Source organism: Pinus tabuliformis, chromosome 7 (genome assembly GCF_031772625.1).
Source record: "Pinus tabuliformis cultivar Carrire ecotype Pingquan chromosome 7, CPIR1, whole genome shotgun sequence".
NCBI lineage: Eukaryota > Viridiplantae > Streptophyta > Pinopsida > Pinales > Pinaceae > Pinus > Pinus tabuliformis.
The window spans coordinates 1487189978-1487200149 of record NC_142293.1 but is presented as its reverse complement, the minus strand read 5'-3'; positions in this window follow the sequence as shown (position 1 = coordinate 1487200149).

The window sequence follows — 10172 nt, the reverse complement described above, 5'->3', positions numbered from 1 at the left end:
TGGTTGATTCTTGGAATCATCCAGCCACCAGCCGCCCGCCCTGCTGGTGGCTCGGTGATTCTAGGAATGAACCAGCCGCCCGCTCGGCTGGTGGGAATCACCCAGCCACCAGTCGCCCGCCTTGCTGGTGGCTGGTTGATTCTTAGAATCAAAAGCAAAAGGAAGATAGTTAACATTTATTAAAAACCACAATTATTGATTAACTATCTTATAGACATTTGTGAGATGAAGGAGATTGGGTTCTGGATTTATTTTCTGGCTCAGGTAGGTTTTATTATATGGAGTTGAATTTCAATATGTTATTTTTTAATTAATATGTCATTGTACTAATTTAGTTCATTATTTCTTTTGTGCTTGATAATTAGGTACAACGCTAGCATGTTGCCTTCAAAAAGGAAGAAACTGCATTGCAATTGAAAAAGATCCAGTACAGTGCAATTTTATTTAGCAAAGAATTAATGTGCTTCAATTTCTTCCAGATGCAATGCAAGAAATTGGGTTGAATAAAGGGGACTTTAGTGAATCACGTGTGGCAAAAAAGGCAAAGGAACCCCAACCACCATTACATGCAATGTTTGGAAATACATACATTGGGAGATTCACAGACATCAAAGACCCATTAGAAGAGGAAAGTGAGCAAAAGGAAACAAAAAATATTGTGGAAAAAGACAATGATGAAACTCTAGAGGACGAAGAGTTTGGATTACGTGACATTGTTGATTAAATTTAAGTTATGCTTGTAAATCAAGCTTTGCAATGTTTTGACTTTGACATTTTGAGAATAATAGACACTCAATTAGGATTGTTATACGTTTAATATTTGTAATATGTGATTTTCGCATTGATTTTTAAGTTAATCATTATTGTTTGAAAAAAAAAGTGATTATTATTATATTTTTGACATGAAATTCATAAAAAAAAGTTATTATTTAATCGTTTTTAATTAAAATTATCATATAAAAATTGTGATTTTGACATGTCAATTCTAGCAAAAAATTATCAAAACATGTAGTTTTTTAGTTATATTTATGTTAAAAATGGTTATTTTTATATCCATTGTTAAAAAATATTGTTTTTTACAAACAATTATTTCATGTCGATTCAAAAATTAATTAAGGATATATAAATATGTAGAATATCGAAAATTCTAAATATCGACCTCCTAATTTAAAAATGCAAAACAATAAAACCTCACTAAAAAAAAAAGTTAAAATTAAAATAAAAAAACAAGAAAATGTGAAGAAAACGGCCACTTAAAAGATGATCAAATTTACAAAATAATTATTTACATTTTATACATTAGAAAATTTAAAGCCAAAACACAGGTCTTTTAAAAAAATGGGGTGATGCTTTATACTCACTTTTTTAAATCAGCATGAAAATCACTACCATTCTAAAACGATTCTAAAACGTAATGTACATAAAAAAATTAAAATGCCAAAAAGTATGCTCTAAAAAAAACATGTTCGTTCTGCATCACCCCTTTTCAAAATTAAGTCATTTTTTTGCTATCTTTACGAAACGAGTAACAGTATCAGTTCCCGTTTCAAAGTTTGCATTGTTCGAAGTGCCTGTGTAGATAAAAGACTGGAAGGGTCAGTTGGACTTCACAGTGATGGAGATGAACGACTTCGATATGATACTCGGACAAGATTTTTTGAAGAGCAATGTTGTCCCCTTCTGTGATGAGGTGGTGCTAGTTGGACAATTACAAACTTGGACTTTGCCCACTCATATGCAAAGGAGGGAATTCAAGGTGCAGGATGTTTCGGCACTGAGTTTGGAGAAGGCTATGAAGGAGTTAGATATGGAGACATATGCGGTGATGTTCAAGGATGTCGAAGGTGATGGAGTGGGGACGCCTGTTCCAGCCGAGATTTCTAAGGTGCTGACCAAATATGCAGATTTGATGCCTGATGAGCTACCAAAGAAACTTCCACCAAGGTGTACAGTGGACCATAGCATTGAGCTTGAGCCAGGAAAGCAACCCCCGGCTAAAGCACCTTATCGATTGTCAGTTCCTGAGTTGGATGAGTTGAAACGATAGTTAAAAGAGTTAACTAATGCAGGTTTCATCAGACCTTCAAGGTCCCCTTATGGAGCTCTGGTATTGTTCTAGCGGAAGAAGGATTCGAATGAGCTACGGATGTGCTGTGATTACCGTGCATTGAACAAGCAGACGGTAAGGAACAGGTATCCTTTGCCATTGGTTGTTGATTGCTTTGATAAGCTTGCGAAAGCCTGAGTTTTTTCCAAGTTCGACTTGAGGCATGGGTATTGTCAGGTGCAGATAGCTGAAGGAGATGAGAAGAAGACCGCGATAGTAACAGAGTATGGTAGCTTTGAGTTCCTTGTTATGCCATTCGGGTTATGTAATGCTCCTGCTATGTTTTTCACTTTAATGAATGATGTCCTATGACCATACTTGGACTCGTTCATAGTAGTGTACTTGGACGATATAGTGGTGTTCAGTGACAACATGGAGCATCATAAGAAGCACTTGGTGATGGTGTTCGAGGCACTGAGGGCAAATAAGTTGTTCTTGAAGAAATCTAAGTGTGTGTTCGCTCAGACCGAGATTCTGTTCCTTGGGCATATTGTTGGTCAAGGGTACATACAGATGGAGCCGAGCAGAGTGAAGGCGATCGAGGACTGGGTTGAACCAAAGAATTTCCATGAGATGAGGGTGTTCTTGGGCATGACCAACTACCAACGAAAGTTTGTAGAGGGGTACTCCAAGGTGACATTAGCACTAACAGACCTATTGAAGAAAGACAAGAGGTGGAGTTGGATGAGAAAATTTCAAGAGGCATTTGACGATTTGAAGAAGAGGATGGTTACAGCACCGATACTGAAGTTGCCTGACTTCGAGAGACCATTTGAGGTACGCACTAATGCTTCGGATTTTTCCATAGGAGGGGTTCTTATGCAGGATGGGCATCCGGTCGCGTACGAGAGTCGGAAGTTGCAGGATAGAGAACAGAGGTATCCAGTCCATGAGAAGGAGATGACTGCAATCATTCACCGTCTTCATGTGTGGAGGCATTACCTGATTGGGAAGCTGTTTGTTGTCAAGACTGACAACGTTGCAGCAAGTTATTTTGCATCACAACCAAAGCTTTCTGCAAAGCAAGCTTGTTGGTAGGACTTCTTGGCAGAATTCGACATGACTATCAAGTATAGACCGTGAAGACACAATGCAGTAGCTGATGCCCTTAGCAGGAAGGGACAACTTGCAGCATTAGAGGGAGAAGACTGGGCAGCTAGGGGTAGGAGTCGAGTTCAGATGTCAGAAGAGATGCAGAATAATATCAAGGAAAGTGTTGAAACTGATACTTTGGCGCAGAATATAGTGAAGCGGATAAAGGAGGGGAAGCCACGAAATTTCTTTCTACGGGATGGGTTCTTGTTCTTTGGAAACCAACTCTATGTTCCAAAGTCATCTGGGCTCAGGAGGCACCTTTTGAAGGAGTGCCACGACTCGCCATGGGCTGGCCACCCAGGGATGCGTCGTTCTTTGGCATTGTTGGAGAGAGGATTCTTTTGGGAGAAGATGCGGGAGGATGTAGAGGAGTATGTACATACGTGCATCATTTGTCAGTAGGACAAATCGGATACTCAGAGGCAAGGAGGATTGTTGTAGCCTTTACCGATCCCTGAGAGACCATGGATGAGTGTCTCAATGGACTTCATCACTCAGTTGCCACAGGTTCAGAGGTATAATGGGATAATGGTCGTGGTTGATCGTTTTTCCAAGTATGTTGTCTTTGTTCCAACAAAGATACAATGTGGAGTCGAGCGGACTGCGGAGTTGTTCTTTAAGAACATAGTGAAGTATTGGGGGATGCCATTGAGCATTGTGTCGGATAGAGATCCACGTTTTACAGGCAAATTTTGGACCACATTGTTCAAGTTATTCGAGACAGAGTTGTTGATGAGCTTGAGTTACCATCCGCAGACAGATGGGCAGACCGAGAGGATCAACGCATTGCTCGAGGACTACTTGTGACATTATGTGACGACTGATCAAAAGAATTGGCCTGAACTCTTGGATATTGCTCAGTTCAGTTACAATATTCAAAAGAGTTCTGCGATGAGGTATAGTCCATTTGAGTTGGTGAATGGGCAGATATCGGTTGCACTGCATATCGTAGTGACGAGAGGTTTCTTGAGGAGTCCTCATGCGAAGAAGTTCATGAAGGCTTGGGATGAGACCTTGGAGTTGGCACGGTTGTGCTTGCACGAAGCTATAAGGAGAATGAAGAAATATACTGATCGAGGAAGACGAGATGCGCACTTAAGTGTGGGAGATATGGTGTTTCTCAGGATTACCGGGGAGCAGTTTCAACCAGCCAAGGGGACTGCGAGCAAACTGACACAAAAGTATGAGTGACCATTCTGAGTGAAGAAGAGAGTGGGGGAAGTTTCTTACGAGCTGGAGCTTCCGCACCATATGCACATGAAGCATCCAGTTTTTCACATGAGTCAGTTGAAGAGATGCAAACTTGATTCTGAAAATCTAGAGAGAGCTGAACCACCGAGAGGACCAACCGGGATTGTGGACAAGCCAGGACTGGAGTTGGATAAAATCTTGAGCTACAGAACTACAAGGATAGGTTGCCACATGAAGCGGGAGTATCTTTTTAGATGGAAGAATGCACCGGAAGAGGAGAGCTGGGAATCAGAGGACTCACTTTGGGGATGGAAGAAGAAGATTGCAAAGTATGAACGGAAGATACTGAGGCAGTCGGGATTGTCGAGGGCGACAATGATTTCGAGTGGGGGAGGATGTAATGCCCTGCGATCATTGAGTGACCGGGCGCGCGCTCCACCTACTCCGAAATGCGACTAAGGCATAAACCACATGTGGGACGACCAAGGATGAGGCGATATACTAATATGCACGGGGAGAATGGTGTTCCACTTATATGGCAAGTTGAGGAGGACTCGTGTAGCCAAGCCGACCAAGGTGCGATGACAAACAAAGGGGCGATCCGACCTTGTTATTGTTTGTGGACGCGTCGTTTGGGAGTTTGTGGAGGGGTCAGCCATGGGCGCGACCTCCACGCGAAGAAGAGTATAAACATGCGATGGAGTTGGAGCATTTGGCCATCACTCATCGGTCTTCAAACGTTTGAACAAGAAGTGCGAATAAGTGGAAAAGGCTGCAGCTCAAGGCGAAGAAGATGCGCCCGCTAGCCGGGCGGTATACATAGTTGCACAAGGGTTGTAAGGGCGGTTGGAGGTGCAGGTGGAGGGCGAGCTAAGGTGCCCGCTCGCCGGGCATTGTAAACGAGTTTGGATTGCGGTTGGTGCGGGTGTGCACGGGTGCGCCCGCCCGTTCGGGCAAGGAAACTCGCGTTATGTATTTTGGGTGAAGTTAAGGTGTGACCATCGTGCGCTCTTGCACGGGTGGGCACCCAACTTGGGTATGAATGCCGGTTGAGCCCAGCTCCTGGTCATTGTACAAAATCTTCATATATAATAAAAGATTTATCTTGCATGTGATTGTGTTCAAGCTGTTGTTCTCTTATGTTGTTATTAATGGTTTCCGCACATTAATATAATAATTCATGATTATGATGAATGTTAAGGCGTAGTTCGCAAAGTAGGCTAACAGTGGAGGATGTTGGTTACTTAGGTGGTGCTGCATCCGGCCAATTTAAGGGAAAAATAATTGGGGGTGTGACAAGGGGGATGGAGAGAGAGTACAAGGGGAGTTGAAAAATATCTAGCATGTTCATGCATATGAAAATCAATATGTTCCACTTGAGCTTTGAGGTTGAGGAGGTGGTCATTCGTTCTACAATGGCTTCAATGGAGGTTGTCTAGTTGTTCTGATAGCTCATTCTTAATTAATTGTATCCTTCATATATGAAACTAATTATATTGAAGTTGCCATGCTATGGAATCCATGCTTACTAGAGCTACGATATGGCCTGGAGAGCGATTTGGAGAATAAGCCACTTCACCCTCACTTTCCATGCTGGTCGAGTTCCCTGAAGATGAGTTGTGACTAGAAGGTGGACAACCTGCATTGATGTGATGGAACCCCCACAACGATGTCTCCCTCTTTCGCGTGAAATTGTTTTCACTACAAAATGGTTGGTCAACGGGGTTTTTGAGTACCCCTCAAAGCTTGTTCCAGAGAAATGGTGAGAACAAACACCAAAGTCAATATACAAGTTGTCGATCTTGAAGATGACAGAAACCCCACCAGGGAAGGTTCAGGGAAAGGTTGAGAGGGACTCCCTTAGACCCCATGGGATTACTAGAAAAGACAATGCCGACTAGCGCACTAACCCTCTGATGCATTCAACTACCACCCCAACGAGCTGAGAGAAAACCCACAAAACTCTTGCCCTTGAGCAATACTAATTCAAACATTTAAGAGAATGTAAGGAATAAACCAACAAACCTGTGGTCAAGCATCAAAAAAAGAAATCCTCCCAACGAAAACCAAAAAAGGGCCAGCAAGAAAAGCCAAACTAATGAGACCCACAACTATAGCTTATAAGAAAGACACAATGGGACACTTTGGGGAGTTGCAAACGCAATAACCAGAATTTATAATAGTCCCCTTCCCAAGACCCCTACTTATGACTCAAGTGGACAACTATAGACCACCTAGCTAGGAAGAAGAAATAAGATAAAGTTACCTGCTCAACATCAGTGGAGAAGGCCACCAGGAGAGAGCAAATTGGAATTGAGTGTGGATATCGAAACTTCCAGCTAGAGGTTAGGCCGAGAAACAGTTCTTCGCACTGGGGTACTTCAAGATCCTTGATACTTATTGGAGAGCTAAATTCATACCAAACTAATATGAACTGGTCTGCAACTGTGCTTCTCATTTCGAGCCAAAACCCCAATGAGCTTCCATAGTCCCTGTCACACGCTCTGTAATGCTCCGTCGCCAAATTCATCCCCTCAACTTCCAACCATGAGATAAATTTTCCCTTTGATCTTAATATAGCCGCAACATCTTCTAAGAATTCTTCCCATAAGCATACTGAATGATTAAACCGCTCATTAATATAAGCATATATTCCACGTCGTAGGGGAGAGCCCCAAATACCGTCGTTTTAATATGTATGAAAAATTAATAGTATAAAACATTTATATGTTTAAAATTCACTAATTTGCAAAAGATTTCTCCAAAATTATTAAAAATATAGAAAACTTTAAGTTGTTATTTTTCAGAATTATTAACTTTTTATTTAAAAATAAATAGATTTCATATAAGGATATATAATTGAAATATGTCTATCATATTCTAGCATGGTTAAAACATTTTGTCATGTTTTAGTTACATTAAAAAATACCATCTTAAAGTAATTGGCAATTTGTATGTAAGAAAATAAAATTTTCACTAATATCGTATTTCGAATAATTTGGTAAATCTAATTATATGGGAAGTTCAAATACGCTATGAATAATATTTATAATTTGCAAATCCAATATAGGATTTTTGAAAGTTTCCTTTTTCATTGTGCCAAGAGGCACATCTCTTTTATGTTTGATTTTGCTCAATAAAGATTTAGCAAGTGCTTATTTTAAATTAAAAATATATTTTTTTAAATAAAAAAGAAATATTAATTATTAATTTTTTTATAAATTTTTAATTAAAGTATCATAAAATATCAATAATATTATTTTTATTATATTACTTCTGTAGTTAATATTGTAACTTAATTATATGGAGATGAGATAAATATATTTACTCTTATTTTAAACCATAAATAAATTATTTTATGTCAATTTTTAAAAGATAAAATTATAATTATAATTATTTATATATATATATATATATATATATTACATTCTTTGAATATGTTTTTTTTTCAAGAAAAATCGTAATTTTATTAAAAAATGAGAAAAATTACATGTTGTAGATGCTAATGAGCATATGCAGTAATAACAGGTGTTGATTTCTTAGAATCCATAAAAGACGAATATATTATTTCCTACCTTTCTTCTTTTCCACTTTTGGCCAACCACCAATGTTGGGAGTTGGTGCTATAATAGACATTTGATTCTCATTAGTATTGATTGGATATTCTTTGTCAGAATCAGATCCCTCTAATCCATGAATTTGTTTGTTTTCACTTACTTCTTTGCATGATGTGTGCTACTCATGCTGCTATGAGGGGTTGTTGGTCCTCTCAGTTAATCTGGAGTTGTGGTTTCTCTTGTCCTTTTATGGGCTAATCTATACAATCTGTACATTATTGTCTACAGTGTTTTCTATTGTCTTTTCTTCTTGTGTTGCTTCTTCTCGGGGCTTGGTGCATTACCAACCTTTTGGATTTTGTGATTGTTTCTTATTTCTTTTGGGGTATTTTTAGCTTGTGGGCATGCACTATGAAGGTGATCAGTTTTTTTACAGCCACAACAACAGAATATCATATTTTCATAATCTAGTGGTTGAATCCACTATATATTGTTATGGACCAGTATAATGGTGTCAGGTACACCTTGACTAGTGAAAGATTGTGCATTCTTACCCATACGATCATTTTAGAAACCAACATATTGGTGGCATCAAAACCTGGGAACCAAGGGATCATTAAAAGTCATGCATTTCCCAAGAACCATGGTCCCTCATTAAGGGCATATTCCTTATCCTTGACCATGTCAAATTTGACAATAAAAAACCCCTTTGAACATAGATGAATATCACAATTCATTTCCCATGTAGAAAAAATCCAATGGTGTAAAGCCTCTGATTTAGGAAAAAAACAATTAAATCTACACATAACTGCTTTAGTATGGAAGTCTGCATAAAGCTCATTTACCTCAGGCAAAGGCACTATCAAGGCTAGTATCTATGATATTTTCTCCACGATATAGTGTCTAGGTAGTTATGGAGGTGGTGTTGGTTTGGTTTAGGTTTCATCCTTCCCTTTGACCGCAACTTTAAAAGAGATTGTGCCCTTTGAGCTGGTTCCAAAGCATCCACCATGCAATCATAGATTAAGGATGATGGTCGCATCTAATGCAATGCCATAATCTTGTAGTGTGTGATTATATTGCATAATTTGTCCCAAATAAACCAAGATTTGCATTCTTACTAATATGCTTATATGAGTTTATATTTCAAACTTTAATTGTTGTATCTGCCTCCCCTTCTAGATCCACTTGCAGAAATTCCTTCCTTGTGGAGTTTTGATAAAAAATTATATCAGATCCAGAGCTCTGGTGACTTGATCTATGCTTGAGAGAGGTCGATCTACTGTAAGATGCACTGGATCTGATAGATTTTGGCAAAATGGATCTCGATCCATTGTTTGAATCATGCAATCTAGGCTAGAACAACCTTTCATCTTGGGATCTTGAATGTACTCTGTCGCCTTCCTGTTTTCTGCCTGTAGGGAAGACAATGGATATTTATCGCTACCCCATCTAAAAAGGCCATCATCAAGACTAGTCACAACAATTTTTTTTGTTGCTTTATGATTCCTCTTGTTTTATGCCTGGTGAGGATGTGGAGACAATTTCCTATTCCTGGATCTAGAGTGGCTATCATCAAATACAATCACATGGACTTGTGGGTAATGGATCAGATTCATGGAACTGGCACGAAAATCATTGGAAACTAAGACAACGGAGGCAAGTTTCTACTCAACGGATATATTTCCTTCTTCGGCGGCTCTATGCAAGATGATAAATCCAATGAGGGCAGTGTTTATAGAGCTCGATCCAGAGTAGGAGCCAAAATGTAAGAGGATCTCTAGATATGGCCGAAGGAAGGGCACATATGTCTTCTGTGAGAACCAATCTATTAAATCTTTGTCTGATCTATAAAGGAGCATGCGTTTTGAAGGGGAACAGATTTCCCCATATCCAAACAAATACTATGTAAGAGCTAGGATCTCGTATAATAGTTCATGAGAAGGAAAATCTGGAAATACTTCGGCCAAGTTCACAATACTGATGGTAGATTTGCTGAGTATACCATTCGATCCCGAGCTTTTTGCATCAATGTTTCCCAATAGGCCGTACTGTGCATTCTCATGGAAGACTCCTGTAAAAACCCTCTTTTCCGCCATCAAGAGTTCTTCAGAGCTCCAATCCCTTCTCTGTTTCCACGTTATTTAAATATGTTATTTGAATATCGATATTAATTAACTTATTCAAATATCAGTTATATATTTATATAAATTATTACTCAT